This window comes from Rutidosis leptorrhynchoides, chromosome 1 (assembly GCF_046630445.1).
Source record: "Rutidosis leptorrhynchoides isolate AG116_Rl617_1_P2 chromosome 1, CSIRO_AGI_Rlap_v1, whole genome shotgun sequence".
NCBI lineage: Eukaryota > Viridiplantae > Streptophyta > Magnoliopsida > Asterales > Asteraceae > Rutidosis > Rutidosis leptorrhynchoides.
In genome coordinates, this window is record NC_092333.1 from 629142225 (window position 1) to 629161866 (window position 19642).

General features: G+C 30.1%; 1 pseudogene; it reads right to left on the reverse strand.

The window, feature by feature from the left end:
* The window catches only part of LOC139848814 (leucine-rich repeat receptor protein kinase HPCA1-like), a 116846-nt pseudogene that overhangs the window by 83828 nt on the left and 13376 nt on the right, over positions 1–19642 (reverse strand).

The following is a 19642-nucleotide window of genomic DNA, read 5'->3' on the forward strand; positions in this document are numbered from 1 at the left end:
GTATATTGATATGTGGGTCAAATCAACACGGCGCTGCCAGTTTTGAGGGACACTAAAAAAGGACTCGTTTCAAAACGAACTTATCATTCCATATCCACCGGTTCCTATGTTGTTCGTTTCAGAAAAGTTGTTAGTGTATTTGTTAAGCTCCTCAAAAGAGAAAGCTTTTGCTCCTTTTAACTGAGGGACAGCATAGCTTCCATTGTTTTCATCCCATAATGCTATAAGGTTTGCACAGAAACTATTAGAATCCAAATAATATTTTCAAAGGTACTCTGAACAGATTCGTTTAAGGATATTGGAAATTTATACCGAAAGGGCTGCTGCTGCTCTGGTAGGTTGCTCTTTCAGATCGGTTTTTTTTGGCGAAGAGCAGCAAGTACCAATAGTGCGACAAGTACACAACCACCAATCACTGATCCTACTATAACTCCCGTGTTGGATGACTTGTTTCCTGCCCCTGATGCTCCTGCGAACGCCAAAATACCGTTTCATAACTAACTAACCAAGTTGTATATATCGCTAACTTTGTTGCGGTCGGTGAGAAAACAAAAAATCGTGACAAATTTACCAAAGAACTAAAAACCGACTATTAGGATTGTTAGAAAACAGGGTATGAAATTGAAAATCCGATTTGTTCTTGAATCGAGAAACAGTTTCTCAATTAAGTATTTGATTTGATTCTAGGCTTGGATGTAACACCCCATCTTAACATGACCACAATATTGTCCGTTTTGTCTGAGGCACACGACTTTTTCTTGGCGACCACAAACATGAAGCACTTTCCCAGGAGGTCACCCATCCTGGTAGTGCTCTCACCTAAGCACGCTTAACCACAACGTACTCGCACACCCGCTCTGTCTGTGGTCCCAAAACGCGTTGTGTCATTTAATCGTGAGTATTACCTTATAATTCCATGATCACTCATGTCTGTGGGCGATATGGGATTTGCCTATGGTGTTACATTCACCCCCTTAAGGGACTCATCGTCCTCGATGAGGTTTGCCCCACCACCCCCAACAGGATGTGACGACCCGAAAATTTCCGACCAAATTTAAACTTAATCTTTATATGATTCCGACACGAAAAGCAAAGTTTGTAATGTTGAGTCTCAAAATTTTTGAACTATTTAATGATATCATTTGACCTTCGACTATTACCGACGATTCACGAACAAGTAATGTAATATATATATATATATATATATATATATATATATATATATATATATATATATATATATATATATATATATATATATATATATATATATATATATATATATATATATATATATATATATATATATATGTATATATGAATGTAGGTATATATAATAAATTGAAATTTTAACATATAATTAATTATGTAAAATAAAATACAAAATGATTAAGTGTAATTTAAAATGAATATATATTTATAATTTCTATAATTATTATGATATGTAGATTAAAAAAAAAAATTATAAATAATAAATAACTCGCAACGGATATTTAAAATGTGTTTATGAATATTGTAATATTTAAATGAGTAATATCATACAAAATATTATATAATTAATAAATTGTAATATTGATATATTAAAGACGATTACAAGTTAAAACATATAGTTGTATACTAATATTATTATTACTTCATTATTAATAGTAATATTAATATTAACATTAATATTATTATTAATATTAATATTAATATTAATATTAATATTAATATTAATATCAGTATTATTAATACTACTATATATGATAGTTAGATATAAAATTTGATACAATTAATGTATTATAATGACTAAAATTATTATTATCATTATTAATAACAAAATTATTATAATTAGTAGAAAATTTATAATTATTATGATTATTAAGATTAATATTATTATTATTACCAAAAAATTATAAAATTTTATTTAAAATTATTATTATCATTATTACTTTTAGTCTTATTATTATTATTATTGTGTTTATTTTGATAATATTATTATTATTATTATTAGTATGTTTATTATTATTAATAAAAATATCAATATTATTATTATTAATATAATTATTAATTATTAAAATTAAAATAATATATATAGAAACAGATATATCACGCGTAATTTTTGTTATATGTCATAATCTGTTTTATTTTTTTAACTTCTTCTTCTTGTTTGAGAATTCATGTCTGCCTTTTTGTTATACGTCGATTTCACGAATCCATTAGAATCAAATTTGACTGTTAAAGTATATATTCAACCACATTATATAAACCTACTACTGCTATTCGAAAATCAAAAACAGAAATTAAGAAAAACAGACTTATACCTCTGTTCTTAAACCATTTTTTATTAAAAAGCTGATTTCGTATCAATTTTCAAAAACTAAAAATGCAGTCTCGTTAGGAATTTATAGCTTAAACTATCTGCAAAAGCTTATTTTCCAATTCTTCCTATCGAACTCCAATTTGGAAGTCAAAGTTTATGTTTCAAAAAGTCAACTTTTGTTCTTCAATCGAATTTGAACTTTATGTGATGATTCAAGTTAAATTGATGATTCCAAAAGCTTCTAGGATTGATTTTCAATGTATTTCATGTTAATTTTTGTCAAATACGTGCTCAAGAATTGAAATCAATTTTTTTTTGAAACAGCGACGGGGCTGCAGTTTTTTTTTTTTTTTTGTTAATTCAATTAATCATAATTAATAGTTGTTTCAAACACAATTTAACCTCCTAAATCAAATCGTAATTACTGTTATGTTTATCAAAAGGGTGATGTCGATTGGTTTTAGAAAAAGAAGGAAGAAGATGAAGTTAGGAAATATATGGGTTAAATATAAACTGAGATGGAATTAATTCAGAAAAACAAACATGGTCCGATGGATAAGGTGTTTGTGGGTGGCCGAGAGGTCGAGCGTTTGACCATAGTTCGTGGCATATATTTTTTTTAAAGCATGTTTCTACAAAGGTTGTACTCTATTTTTTTGTTATTATTATTATTATTATTATTATTATTATTATTATTATTATTATTATTATTATTATTATTATTATTATTATTGTTATTGTTATTACATGTATTAATTATTATTGTTATTATTGTTATTATTACTAATATTATTATCATTACTTAGTATTATTATTATTATTATCACTAATATTAATATATGTATTATTATTATTATAATTATGATTATGATTATTATTATTATTATTATTATTATTATTATTATGAACATAATACAATTTATTATAATAAATATTATTATTATTATTAGTATCATTTTATAAATTGTAAGTATTATTATTGTTATTATCAACAAAAGTATTAGTAATAATATCATTATTATTGTTAATATGATCATTAGTATGGTTATAATTAAACTTATTATCATTATTAACAAAATAGATATTTTTATAATAATTATTATTATTAATAATTAAGTATTATTATCAAAAATTAATATTTTCATGACCATTATTATTAAATTATTCATTTTATTAAAAACTACTATTATCATCATTATTAACAACATTATTATTATCACTATTATTATTTCAAATATTATCTTAGTATTACTAAAATACTGTTTTAACAAACCAATAATATATATAGATATATATACAAATATATTTATTACGTACAACATAACAAAAATTTAATATTTTATTTAAGATGAATATAAGTTATTAATATAAGAATTATATCACTAATAATAATATATAAATTTGTTCGATTACGATTATACGTTTTAATAAATATACAAATGATATAGGTTCGTGAATCCAAGGCCAACCCTACACTTGTTCAATGTCGTCATATGTATTATACTTTTTCTGTTTAGATTCATAAACTTAAGTTCAGTATGAAATCATAGCAACTTGCATCACTCAAAACGGATTTAAAACGAAGAAGTTATGGGTAAAACAAGATTGGATAATTTTGCTTGATGTAGCTACGTGAAAATTGGTAACAAATCTATATTAATTATATCCTAGCTAACTTATATCGTATCATACATGTATTCTAATATATTATGTAATTTGGGATACCATAGACACGTATGCAAATGTTTTGACATATCATATTATAACAACCCACATATTTCCATACTTGAATTGACTAATTTGCCTATAGGGTTGTTATCCATACGTAATATATAATTAAATTCGACGTTGATTAAATATTTATTTTTAGTCGACACTTTTTATTAACTAAAGTTTACACTAATTATATAAAATAACTTTAGTTAATATTAATATTAATGCGTATTATATTTAAAACTATATGAAACATAATTATTAATTAAATGATAAGTTATTTTAATCATTATATATATATTTTTAGCTTATAAAAAAAGAGATTTTTTTATAAATTAAATAATGAGCCCATTAATTTTGACTAAATATTTTCAAAAACAAAAACTTATTAAAAACATTTTTAACATGTTTTTATTTTTTGTCAAAATTGGCACTTTTATTTTATTTATATTTTTTCTTTTCACCAACCATTTTTTTCCTATAAATAGCCACTTCCATTTCATAAAAACTTATATCAAATCTTTGGAAAAACTATCTCACAAACTTGGGAAAGTACTTGAGGTATTTTCTATATTTTTTATCGAATTGCTTTTATTTTTTTGTATATTCTTTAAAAATTCGAATTTAATATATATAAATTATTTTTACATGTTATAATTAGTATTATAAGTATTATGATGTATAAAAATAATTTTGATAATTTATGGAATATTATTTATAATTAAATACGAATTATGTAGTATTTAAACATAAAAATAATATAAAATTCATAAGAAAATATTAAACAGTAATAAAAATAATTATAATTTTTTTTTGAGATTATTATACTTTTATAAACAAGCTAAAATTATAAAAATTAAATAAATGGGACGATTATTATTTAAAAAGAATTTACTTTTGCATTATTCTAAACCGAGAGAAATAATAAAGAAAATACAAAATAAATACAAACGTGTATTAAATATTTTTATAAAATTTTTATATGATTAGTAGCATCACTAGATACTTTAAAAAAATATAAAAATTAATTTAAATTATTTTTCCTATTTATTTAATTAAAGGCCGATTACAATGGTTAAATAATTAGAAAACATTAAATAAATAATATTTTGATATAAAATTTGATTTAATAATTTTTATAACATTTTTACATAATATAGAACCTGTAAAAAATATAAAATTATTTATTTAGGTCGATATAACATTTAATATTTAATGAATTAATATTCGAATTAACATATATTAGTATGATTTTCGATTAACATAAGTATATTACATATACTAAATTAATATTATTATTATAACTTACGGTTAATAACTAAGTATACTATATAATAAAGTATAATGCTTATAATGTATGTTAATAACAATACATTATTAATAAACACTTATTTTATAACTATACTAATTTAATAATAATAACTTATAGTATATAATATAAGATAATCAAATTGTTAATACATTAATAAATATAATATAACATATATAATAACATATAAACCTAAAGTGAAGGTTAATCAAAGATAATGTACAATTCATGTGAACTTCATCGCTACTCACGGTCGTAAGTGAATGATGTCTAGGTTGCCATTTATGGGTAAGCTTGTAGATCTCGAATGCCATGACTTAGATTCTGGTCAAGAGTCCTGGGCCCCCGGTTACATCTGGTCATTCCTGACTTATTTGATAGCAAGGAAGTTTGAGTAAAGTTATATAACGTCTTGCTAAAGATTAACCCGAACTTTCTAAAATTGGAAAATTACTATAAGTGGAAACTTTCCATAAATAGTAACCTTCCGAAAATGGAAATTCTTTAGTGAACCATTACTATCAATATAGTACTATATACTATTGTCTGTTAGGCAATGTCTGATCATACGTTCTATCTCTAGGTTGAGATCTCAGTCACGTCCTTCCGTTCAATTCTTTCGTGAAATACTCTTTTGTGCTACTAAGGTGATTTTCATAGCCTCACTTTTACTGTTTACTTAACTATTTATAACTTTTGGGGTGAGACACATGCTTACTTTATAACTGTTTTACACTTAGACACAAGTACTAAATTGTTAACTATGCTGTCATGCTTTGATTCATGCTAAATCCCTACCGTAATGTCGTCAATTGCTACGTTTAAATGCAAACTTAATTATTGTGAGTAGGCCTATTGAGAGTAACGTCTCTAATCATTCGACCGTTGGTCTTTGGTTACATAATAATGATTCCACGACACTGACAGTACAAGGTGTCATAGGGTAAACTTGTTTAGTAGCGATATTACAAAATGCAGCAACACTTTTAGATTGATATTTCTATATCAATCAACTTTAAACTAAATCCTGTGGTCTAAAACTTTGGATATTATTTATAAACCTGTGAATTTCACTCAACCTTTTTGGTTGACACTTTAAGCATGTTTTGTCTCAGGTGATGATTGAGCTAGCTATTTGCAACTTTGTGATGATAGATTTGATGCTTGCATGGAGTCCACATCGAATATTATATTTTAGTTCATAAACATTTATTTTACGTTTTAATAATAATGTAAACATGTATTACTACTTCTGCTGTTTTATTAACAAAGGTTTTATTTAAAAAGTCTCATATAGAGTCGTTCTCGTTTATACAACTGTGTTATGATATGATTGGTCACAATTACCCCTGGTCCATTTTGAGGGGTGTGACTGTAACGACCCGGAAATTTCCGACCAAATTTAAACCTTAATCTCTATACGTTTCCGACACGATAAGCAAAATTTGTAATATTGGGTCTAGAAAGTTTAAAAAAAAATCTATATTCGGATAATCAGTTACCCTTTGACCATGCTGACGATTCACAAACCACTAGTTGTAAATAGATACATATATTTAGTTATATGATTATATAATTTGAAATATATTTTGAAATACTAAATGATTCAGTTGTTAGAAATTAATTATGTAAAATAAATAAAAATAGTTAATTTAAAAATATGGGATTTTTCTGAACACTTTTATTTCGCCACTGATTTAACAACGGAGTACGAAAGACTATCCCTATTTTCTGTCAGTAGAAAGATACAATTCAATGACTGCTGCATTTGAAATATCTATTTGAATACTATTTAGGTTACTGTACCTAATTGAAATTGTTTTGTTTTTGTGCTTGTTTTATTCTTTTCACACGTTGCTCCAATCTGAGATTTAAGATATTTACTATATATTATTATTATTATTTTATGACATTATTATTGTTATCAATTAAGTGGTATCATATCCGTGAATCGAGTACAATAATTGATAAGATTATTACTGTGCTTGTTAGATACATTTCATGTCAATTAAACTCAATATATAGATACATATTACATATGCACACACCATACAACACCCATAACCAATCTCTCTTTCTTCCTTTATTTTTTTTTTGTCTATCTGTTATTTGAAACTCATCATCCACCACGAGTTGTAAGCTACAATTTTCTTGTTGTTTAGATAAATCAAGAAACTTGATTGAATTATTGCTATTCGATCATCACCACAGTCAAGCTCGTACACCACCATTCTTGTTCCCATCGATCAACCATTAAAGAACCATCATCTTATAGTGTCCGGTTTCTATCTTTGCAACAAACCAACACCACCATAGAATCCCCATTCGAAACCCACCATAAACACCATTAGACCCATTTATGAATCATCTTCGACTGCAATTCCTGCTAATCGAGCTTTCTTGATTCGACTTGCTACAAAACCACAACCCACTTGATTCGATCCTTTCCTGTTTCAGATGTAAACCTCGCAACCATGAACAACCTTCTATTCTTTCTCTTTTTATCAAGCAACAACACTCTAACCACCACAAACCCACTCCATATTCGATTAAATCACCACCAAGACTGCATCATTAGTTTCTGTTTCTTTTCTTGTTGCAATCACCACCTTAAACACCATCATGATCACCTTACACCACCGGTCATCACCTTCACCCACTTCACACCCGATGAATCACCACCTTTACAACAACTCTTGAAAACTCTACTACTTCTACTTGGAACAATTACAAACTAGACCCAATATGATTAGTACAACCTTGCTGCTGCTTAATCGGGTTCAACTTACAACAAATCGAAAACCATCACCACTACAATCACAACCGCCATCAAACTAGCTCGTTCCTTGTCCCTGTTAAAACCTCACTAATAAGCAGTATGTTTTCTGTTTAGTTCGAACCCCACAACCGAAATCATCATCACCTTCATCACATCCATCGAAACTAAACAACCTCACAACCCTACAACCTACTCTCTCTCATCTCTCTCTCATCCCTCCTTTGTAAAACACAAAGATACCACAAACCATGTAACCTGCTATAGTGACTACTATATTTCCTGTTGTAACCTATTCGAACAAATCACCTGCAACCTACAATCTCTTGGTTACTTATGCTAGATACCTGCTTCTGCTACTGTTGCAATAATCCTGTTATACATGTTTCTGCACCTTTCTTTTATCAATTACAGATATGAAATTGATGATGATTGAGGGGATTAAATAACGATGGACATTTTTTTTTTAGGATAAAACAGACACGCAAGCTATGAATCTGTTTCTTTTCAATTCGCTAAAACAACAATCCAATTGAGTGGTTATATGTCGTGGGGTCTAGGGAAAGAATCCTAGGTTAAATTGATTGAGGAACGTTTTGATTTTTTTTTATCTAATTGTTGGGAATCAGGCCGCAGGCCATATTATATCGGGAAGTAGGCTGAAAATTGATAGTGTGGGCCGAGACATAAATAAGTTGAATTGGGCCGAGTTCACAATCCTGGTTGGGCTGTAAATGGAACAAAAATAATACGGTTTATAAATAGATGAAACGGATATAGGATCAGAAATGTTAGACGGGCTGGATGGTTCAAGGTGTTAGGATGTAAGCGGGAGGTCTCGAGTTCGAGACCTGACTGAGCCATTTTTTTTAAATCCGATTATATTGAGGTAGTTTCATCTTTTAATTATTATTATTATTATTATTATTATTATTATTGTTATTATTATTATTATTATTATTATTATTATCATAAATATAAGTATTATTATTATCATTACTATTAATTAAGAATTTTCATGTTATTAAAATTTACATTATTAATTAAATTGTTATTTTTATCATTGTTATTATTATTATTATTCGAGATTATCATTACCATTTTATTATTAGTATTATTATCATTAATAAAGTTATTATTATTATTATCAGTAAATTTTTATTTTCAAAACTATCATTTTAACGAATAACTATATAGATAGCATATAACCTAAGATATAAAATAAGTAAGTGTTTTAAATTGAATTTGGTATAAATTCTACATAACTAAAAATAAATAAATAATATACATATTAAGTAATGAAGGAATGAGATTTCCATTATATTTATTGATGAATATACAAATGATATAGGTTCGTGAATCCGAGGCCAACCTTATAATTGATCAATGGTGTTAGATGTATTTTTACTACAAAATACTGTATGGTGAGTATATAGTCCCTTTTAAACTCTAAATATTTTTGGGCTGAGAATACATGCGCTGTTTTTTATAAATGATTTACGTTATGGACACAAGTGATCAAAAATATATTCTACGTTGAGTTGTACCACTGGCATACTTCCCTGTAGCTTGGTAACTATTATTTACAGTGGTATTGTAAACGCGAATCCTGTTGATAGATCTATCGGGCCTGACAACCCCAACCGGACTGGACGACCAGTATTCAACGGTTGCACAGTACTTCGTTTCGTGACTACACTTGGTACAGTGTAGTAAGATTTCATAATAAAGGGAATATGCGACGTGATTAAATGTTAAGTATGGTTACCAAGTGCTCAACCACTTAGAATATTTTTATTAAATGTTTATATATTAAATCTTGTGGTCTATAGTTATAACTCTGCTAGCATCAAACCTATATATCTCACCAACTTTATGTTGACTTTTTAAAGCATGTTATTCTCAGGTACGAATTAAGTCTTCCGCTGTGCATTTTACTCATATTAAAGACATTACTTGGAGTCGATCATCGCAATGGGACCAACTGTCGAAGACGTCGTCCGGGAGGATTAGTTCGGGTCGTTTCAGTTGGTATCAGAGCGTTGGTCTTAGCGAACCAGGCCTTGCATTAGTGTGTCTAACTGGTAGTTGATAGGATACATTAGTGAGTCTGGACTTTGACCGTGTCTGCATGTCAAAAGTTTTGCTTATCATTTCTAGTCGGAAATCATTTGCTTATTATCCTTAGGAAATTGCCTGCCAATCATTCTCAAGTCTAGACACGTTCTACTGCATTTAGTGCATCGATAGTGTATAGACGAAATTCATATCTTAGCGTATCTGATAATTCCTATCTTGGCGTATCTGTAGATTTGCCTGTTATATGCCGCAATTTTCTCCGTAGTCTACGAAATCTTTAGAACCATATATATAGATATTCTATATAGTTAAAGTATCATCCGATATCTGAAAATCATTTCATATCAAGAATCCTTTCCATCCACCAAATTGTCCTTTTGGCGATGAACCTGAAACGCTTACCGGTGAACTTGTTCGAGAAACCATTTACCCTCTCACTTCCAGAGTATCCCGTTACGATATATATCATCCTATATTTCGAATCTTACTCACCCGGTTGTTTCAATCGTCAATCATTCCGACATAATATAAAAAGTTAACGAACTACGTGCTCGAGTAATGGCTTTGGAGAATCTGGTGCGGAGGTTACAAACACCAGCAGCAGCACCAGCAGCATAATCTGTATCATCATCTGTACTTCAAGTATAATCCTTGTTCTATATATCGTTTTACATCAATTACCTTCGCTTTACGTAACGTTCTACCTCATATATCTTCGTTCGACATGGTGATTATGAAATCTCTAATGTTTTAGAGATCATGTAATTCAGTATTAACGATAAATCAAATGAGTTTAATATCTTATTGAATCATTAAATCCATAATTACATCTGAAGAAAATATATATGCAAGTATATTTTCATAAAGATTGTAATTAAAAATTCTTTTGTACAAACTGTTAATGATGAAAATATTTTAACGGGTGGGTAGTACCCGAGAAATATTTAGAATTCACATTAATAAGTTACACTGTACATTCTTCGAATCTGATTCAACGATCATTTACTATCCTACTTACAACTACCGATATACGTATCCGTTCACCACAGAATAACCATTTCTATTCAAATTTCATATTTGGATTTTGACCTATCGGAATCCAACAAGTGGCATAAAGAAGAAAACATTGGACAAAATAAAAATTTGTTAGAAACAGACGAATTAACTAAATTGAAATTCTGTTAAGATTCCACGCTAACTGTTCCTAGCTAACTGTTCCCAGCTAACATTTAATTTATCGCAATTTACATTCTCGCAATTTTATTTATCGTCATTTAATTTCTATTATTTACTTTTACGCACTTTAAATAACGGGACACGTATGCAAGGTTTCGACTTATCATATCGACCCATCTATATATATATTTCGGAACAACCGTAGACACTCTATATGTGAAGGTGGGAGTTGGCTATACAGGGTCGGAGTTGATTCCAAAATATATATATACTTTGAGTTGTGATCGACACCGAGACCGGTACACGGGTCACGATACGTATTATTTAATTCGAATATTATATATTAAATTATATATGAATCATTGAACCATCGGACTATTGGACTGCTAACTTTGGACAATTAAAATGAATTAAATTAAAATATTGATTATAACATATGAAACTAAATAATTCTTCAAGCTTGCCACTTGATTTCATCTTAAACCTCATTTGTATCTCGACAATTACAATGCGTGTTCAAATCTTTCATGATTCTTGACAACCCCTCAATCGAGAGGATGAACCAACCGCGTTTCATCTACGGAAGAAAAGACTTATGCTCCTGTAAGACTCTCGGAGACTGAGTCAATGTTTAACACGCAGCAGTGTTAATTTCTTTAGTGTTATTATTACCCAAAATAACTTTGCAATCCCTTTTCAAATTAGCCAATTTTGTCACAGCTCCAGCAAGTTAACCTCGACTTCTCAGAAAGGTTAGTTTCGATATATATACACGTTATTCTTTCGCTGTCGTTACCGGAGAATCTTTTATATTCCATCATCAGCGTTTAACCATCTAAAAACACAAATCTTTTAAAATCACCTCGGTTTGAAAACCAATGACCCAAATACGTTAACCTTGAAAATGCTGACGAAGCAGCATGTTGTAGATGGTCTTAATGACCAAAAGTTAATGATAAAGAAGGAGGTGTTGGGAACACCCGATGGAAAAATTTGGTAATTAAAATCGTATTGAGTTAACCATGAAGGAAACCAAGAACAAATACAAGAACCAAACTCTGTATTTAAGGAATTCTGATGATTCTGTTTCTGATAAAATCTTTAGTGAACACCTTGCTTCTGAATCTAAACCCTTACGGGTAAATTTTCGTCGTCATCATTTGATATTAGAAATTCCAAGATATTATCGTATCTTTCATATCCTCAATATTCTTGAGATATTTTCACAACTATTCTTATCCGCAATCATTTACCTCTCCGTAATATCTGCGTTATAACATGAAAAAAAAAAAACTATGTTAGTTTCTAAAAATTCTGAAACCTTCAAGATTAAAATATGAATGTTTTGAAGTAATGTTGGGAACTGATGCATGAATTAGTATAATATAATGAAACTTGATCAACTTCATTATATTACAGTAAGTCATGTTAAGTTTCTAATGGAATGTGATGATTCACAGTACCGTCATCATGTGCCATGTTACACGGCTCTTACATTCTATCCAATTCCGAAACATATTAAGAACAAATCATCTTGATAGTTCTATTTTCCTAGATATTCTGGTAATTTGACAAATCAAAATTTTGCCATTAAGAATACCTTTAAATAAGAATTAAGGAGAAGGAGTAAAAGATGTGGGATATGGAAATAAGGGAACGAAGAGGGTAGTTTTATAAGTAAAATATCCGACAAAGAAATCACAACAGATTTGCTGCATTAAATCAAAGGAGATCCTGTTTCCTAAATCGTCAAAGAACCAAATCTTATTACGAAAGATTTTCTTTAAATCTCGTGAATTCCGGAAATCAATCATAACCACGTCATCAGTTAAAACGATAACATATTACTCATTTCACTCTTTTGTGATAGCTTCACTCGTACGCTTCACATGATCGAAATGTTTTATCTATATCCATCAATAATGATAAAACTCCGTTATTATCTCATATTCGTCATGAAAACATTCTTATTGTTATTTATGACAACCTCTACCAAATTTCGGGGACGAAATTTCTTTAACGGGTGGGTACTGTAACGACCCGGAAATTTCCGACCAAATTTAAACCTTAATCTCTATACGTTTCCGACACGATAAGCAAAATTTGTAATATTGGGTCTAGAAAGTTTAAAAAAAAATCTATATTCGGATAATCAGTTACCCTTTGACCATGCTGACGATTCACAAACCACTAGTTGTAAATAGATACATATATTTAGTTATATGATTATATAATTTGAAATATATTTTGAAATACTAAATGATTCAGTTGTTAGAAATTAATTATGTAAAATAAATAAAAATAGTTAATTTAAAAATATGGGATTTTTCTGAACACTTTTATTTCGCCACTGATTTAACAACGGAGTACGAAAGACTATCCCTATTTTCTGTCAGTAGAAAGATACAATTCAATGACTGCTGCATTTGAAATATCTATTTGAATACTATTTAGGTTACTGTACCTAATTGAAATTGTTTTGTTTTTGTGCTTGTTTTATTCTTTTCACACGTTGCTCCAATCTGAGATTTAAGATATTTACTATATATTATTATTATTATTTTATGACATTATTATTGTTATCAATTAAGTGGTATCATATCCGTGAATCGAGTACAATAATTGATAAGATTATTACTGTGCTTGTTAGATACATTTCATGTCAATTAAACTCAATATATAGATACATATTACATATGCACACACCATACAACACCCATAACCAATCTCTCTTTCTTCCTTTATTTTTTTTTGTCTATCTGTTATTTGAAACTCATCATCCACCACGAGTTGTAAGCTACAATTTTCTTGTTGTTTAGATAAATCAAGAAACTTGATTGAATTATTGCTATTCGATCATCACCACAGTCAAGCTCGTACACCACCATTCTTGTTCCCATCGATCAACCATTAAAGAACCATCATCTTATAGTGTCCGGTTTCTATCTTTGCAACAAACCAACACCACCATAGAATCCCCATTCGAAACCCACCATAAACACCATTAGACCCATTTATGAATCATCTTCGACTGCAATTCCTGCTAATCGAGCTTTCTTGATTCGACTTGCTACAAAACCACAACCCACTTGATTCGATCCTTTCCTGTTTCAGATGTAAACCTCGCAACCATGAACAACCTTCTATTCTTTCTCTTTTTATCAAGCAACAACACTCTAACCACCACAAACCCACTCCATATTCGATTAAATCACCACCAAGACTGCATCATTAGTTTCTGTTTCTTTTCTTGTTGCAATCACCACCTTAAACACCATCATGATCACCTTACACCACCGGTCATCACCTTCACCCACTTCACACCCGATGAATCACCACCTTTACAACAACTCTTGAAAACTCTACTACTTCTACTTGGAACAATTACAAACTAGACCCAATATGATTAGTACAACCTTGCTGCTGCTTAATCGGGTTCAACTTACAACAAATCGAAAACCATCACCACTACAATCACAACCGCCATCAAACTAGCTCGTTCCTTGTCCCTGTTAAAACCTCACTAATAAGCAGTATGTTTTCTGTTTAGTTCGAACCCCACAACCGAAATCATCATCACCTTCATCACATCCATCGAAACTAAACAACCTCACAACCCTACAACCTACTCTCTCTCATCTCTCTCTCATCCCTCCTTTGTAAAACACAAAGATACCACAAACCATGTAACCTGCTATAGTGACTACTATATTTCCTGTTGTAACCTATTCGAACAAATCACCTGCAACCTACAATCTCTTGGTTACTTATGCTAGATACCTGCTTCTGCTACTGTTGCAATAATCCTGTTATACATGTTTCTGCACCTTTCTTTTATCAATTACAGATATGAAATTGATGATGATTGAGGGGATTAAATAACGATGGACATTTTTTTTTTAGGATAAAACAGACACGCAAGCTATGAATCTGTTTCTTTTCAATTCGCTAAAACAACAATCCAATTGAGTGGTTATATGTCGTGGGGTCTAGGGAAAGAATCCTAGGTTAAATTGATTGAGGAACGTTTTGATTTTTTTTTATCTAATTGTTGGGAATCAGGCCGCAGGCCATATTATATCGGGAAGTAGGCTGAAAATTGATAGTGTGGGCCGAGACATAAATAAGTTGAATTGGGCCGAGTTCACAATCCTGGTTGGGCTGTAAATGGAACAAAAATAATACGGTTTATAAATAGATGAAACGGATATAGGATCAGAAATGTTAGACGGGCTGGATGGTTCAAGGTGTTAGGATGTAAGCGGGAGGTCTCGAGTTCGAGACCTGACTGAGCCATTTTTTTTAAATCCGATTATATTGAGGTAGTTTCATCTTTTAATTATTATTATTATTATTATTATTATTATTATTATTATTATTGTTATTATTATTATTATTATTATTATTATTATTATCATAAATATAAGTATTATTATTATCATTACTATTAATTAAGAATTTTCATGTTATTAAAATTTACATTATTAATTAAATTGTTATTTTTATCATTGTTATTATTATTATTATTCGAGATTATCATTACCATTTTATTATTAGTATTATCATCATTAATAAAGTTATTATTATTATTATCAGTAAATTTTTATTTTCAAAACTATCATTTTAACGAATAACTATATAGATAGCATATAACCTAAGATATAAAATAAGTAAGTGTTTTAAATTGAATTTGGTATAAATTCTACATAACTAAAAATAAATAAATAATATACATATTAAGTAATGAAGGAATGAGATTTCCATTATATTTATTGATGAATATACAAATGATATAGGTTCGTGAATCCGAGGCCAACCTTATAATTGATCAATGGTGTTAGATGTATTTTTACTACAAAATACTGTATGGTGAGTATATAGTCCCTTTTAAACTCTAAATATTTTTGGGCTGAGAATACATGCGCTGTTTTTTATAAATGATTTACGTTATGGACACAAGTGATCAAAAATATATTCTACGTTGAGTTGTACCACTGGCATACTTCCCTGTAGCTTGGTAACTATTATTTACAGTGGTATTGTAAACGCGAATCCTGTTGATAGATCTATCGGGCCTGACAACCCCAACCGGACTGGATGACCAGTATTCAACGGTTGCACAGTACTTCGTTTCGTGACTACACTTGGTACAGTGTAGTAAGATTTCATAATAAAGGGAATATGCGACGTGATTAAATGTTAAGTATGGTTACCAAGTGCTCAACCACTTAGAATATTTTTATTAAATGTTTATATATTAAATCTTGTGGTCTATAGTTATAACTCTGCTAGCATCAAACCTATATATCTCACCAACTTTATGTTGACTTTTTAAAGCATGTTATTCTCAGGTACGAATTAAGTCTTCCGCTGTGCATTTTACTCATATTAAAGATATTACTTGGAGTCGATCATCGCAATGGGACCAACTGTCGAAGACGTCGTCCGGGAGGATTAGTTCGGGTCGTTTCAGTGACAGATTGGTATCAGAGCAGGCTGTTGTAGAGAACCAGGATTGCATTTTATGTGTGCCTTATACAAGTAGGTACCTTAGCAATGTAGGACTACAACTTTTCTTGACTATAGTGCCTTTAATTGTTGCCTTAAACTGTTAAATGCTACACTATACTCTAGAAACTTTACTTATCTTAGAATGCCGAGCCAATCTAAGAACTCTGCTCACTTTCCTAAGAACTATTCAATTTCGCCACCACATTTAAATGCGACACCATTCTCGACATTCCTATGTCATCTATCATAGTTTTGTGTATTACATATGTATTACATGAAATATTATCCATGAATTTTTGAAACTCCTATATTTGTTACTATTCATACTCAAACGTATATAACTCCCTGTTATATCATGTACCTATATGCTTTATGCCTTTATGCATCGGTTTGTGAACCGAAAAATGTCATTGAGTTATCGAGAATCTCAAAGACATTATAATGTCATCACTACTCATATTCATTACTTTTAAATCTTTGATTTCTCGTTATTTTTTTATCATTGAATTTTCTTGACGGATGGCGTCTACGAAACTCTAGAATAGAAGGTTTGGATTATCGATTTAAAGGATCCTATAGCTCAAGCCCCTAGACCTGAATAGGCCATTACGAATTGAAAGTCTTTAATCGAAAGATTATCAGATTACATACTTATCATTTTATGATCTCGACACGTCATACTGCAATTATTGCATAAATGGAGTATAGACAAATCATATCTTATCACATCTATCCCAATAGACTTTGTCTAACACTTTTCCTAAATTTCCTCCGTAAATTACGGAAATCTTTTTCTATATATACGTATTCAAGGAGACGAATGTATCATTCAATATTCAACACCCATTTCATATCAAACCTTATTCCAAACACATAATATGGATTTCTCACCTGATTCCTCAAGTTCCTCTAGCTCCGAAGATAGCGTGACGGGAGCACACCCACCGATCAATTACCAAGATTTCTTCAGAAAATGGGGATGGGTTCGCGAAATACTCACCCTATGGAGAAATGAAGAAGGTACTCCTTATCACGAGCCAAACTTACCACCAAACGTCAGAGTACTCGATCCGCTTACCGGCGAACCTGTTCGCAATACCACTTTCACTCTTTTCGCAAGAATTTTTCGCCTCAAAGGTTGACTCGATGTAGCCCATGACAGTATTCGTCCTCTACTCCCGAATTCTAACCAGATAGGGTTATTAGAAGAAGTTAGAAGACTTTGAACTAAATATCAAGAATTGACAAACCTTACGGAGGAATGGGTAGAACAAATCCATAGACTCGAGCAAAAAGTAGAAACCCTGGAGGAAACAGTGCACGATTTGGAAGCTAGGCTCACACCTACTACCCAAATACCACAAGCAACACCAGCAACATAACCAGCACCACTAGTACCAACAATACCACCAACATCACCAACACCACAAGCATTGTAAGCACCATCAGCATCACCACCAACAGCATCAGCATCACCAACAACAACATCTGCATTTCACGCCTCAACATCACACTCAGTACCTCGGATATCAACATCATACACCCCATAGATACCAAGGAATATTAGTAATAATGAGTTAAGATGTATTGAATCATTCTTCCTGAAGAATTATATATGTATACTTTATATATATATGGTTTGAAACAATAATAAATCTTTTTGTACTAAGCTATTACGTGTAAATCTTAACTAGTATGTACTACTTGGTTAATTCATATCACTAATATGCTATAATGTACATCCTTCGTTAATGACTTAATGATCGTTAATCACTGCTTCAGCACAATAAACTCCATTTCATAATAAATCAAGTGTATTATTCAAATACATGTCTGATTTTACACTTCCATTTTCGATGTACTCGAAACTTTTTAGAAAACATTATTCGTGTCTTGTGAATTTCACAAGAATTCCACGAGCACCAATGAACGATGAAGTATTGATTCATAACTCCATTAAAGAAATATTCTGCGACGATTATGTAATCTCTCAAGTTTTGAAGATTATTTATTCTTGTTCCAACTGCAAATCAAATGATTTTAATATTTTATTAACTCATTAAATCTATATTATATTTGAAGAATACATATACGAACGTATATCTCCATAAAGATTGTAATTAAAGTTCTTTTGTACAAACTGTTAATTGTGAAAATATTTTAACGGGTAGGTAATACCCGAGAAATATTTATATCTCACATTAATATGTTGCATTGTACATTCTTCAATTCTGATTCAATAATCAGCAACTATACTACTTACGTTCACAAGATATATGTATCCGTTCACTAAAGAACAACCATTTTCGTACAAATTCAATTACATATTCTAATTTTGACATATCAGAATCCAAGTAAATATTTAGCAGGTGTTATCTTCCTAAAGATTACTAAATTCATATATATATTCATTCGTATTTTGTGATGAATTATCACGTCAAACCACCAAAATTAGAACCATTGATGGTTACATCCTACGCTTAAACACTTTAAATTCAAAATTCTTGAAAACACCTCGGATTGATAATCAATGATTCAGATTCGTTAACCTTGAGAATGCTGACGAAGCAGCAAAAGCTATAGGTGGTCTTAATGGCCAAAAGTTTGATGATAAAGAATAACATATTGAAAAAGCTCAGATTTAGAACTGAAAAACAGATTGAGCTAACCATGAAGGAGACCATGGACAAATCACAAGGACTAAACCTGTAATCAAAGAATCTAGATGATTCGAATTCCGATGAAAACCACAAAAGATCTCCTTACGCATTCTAAA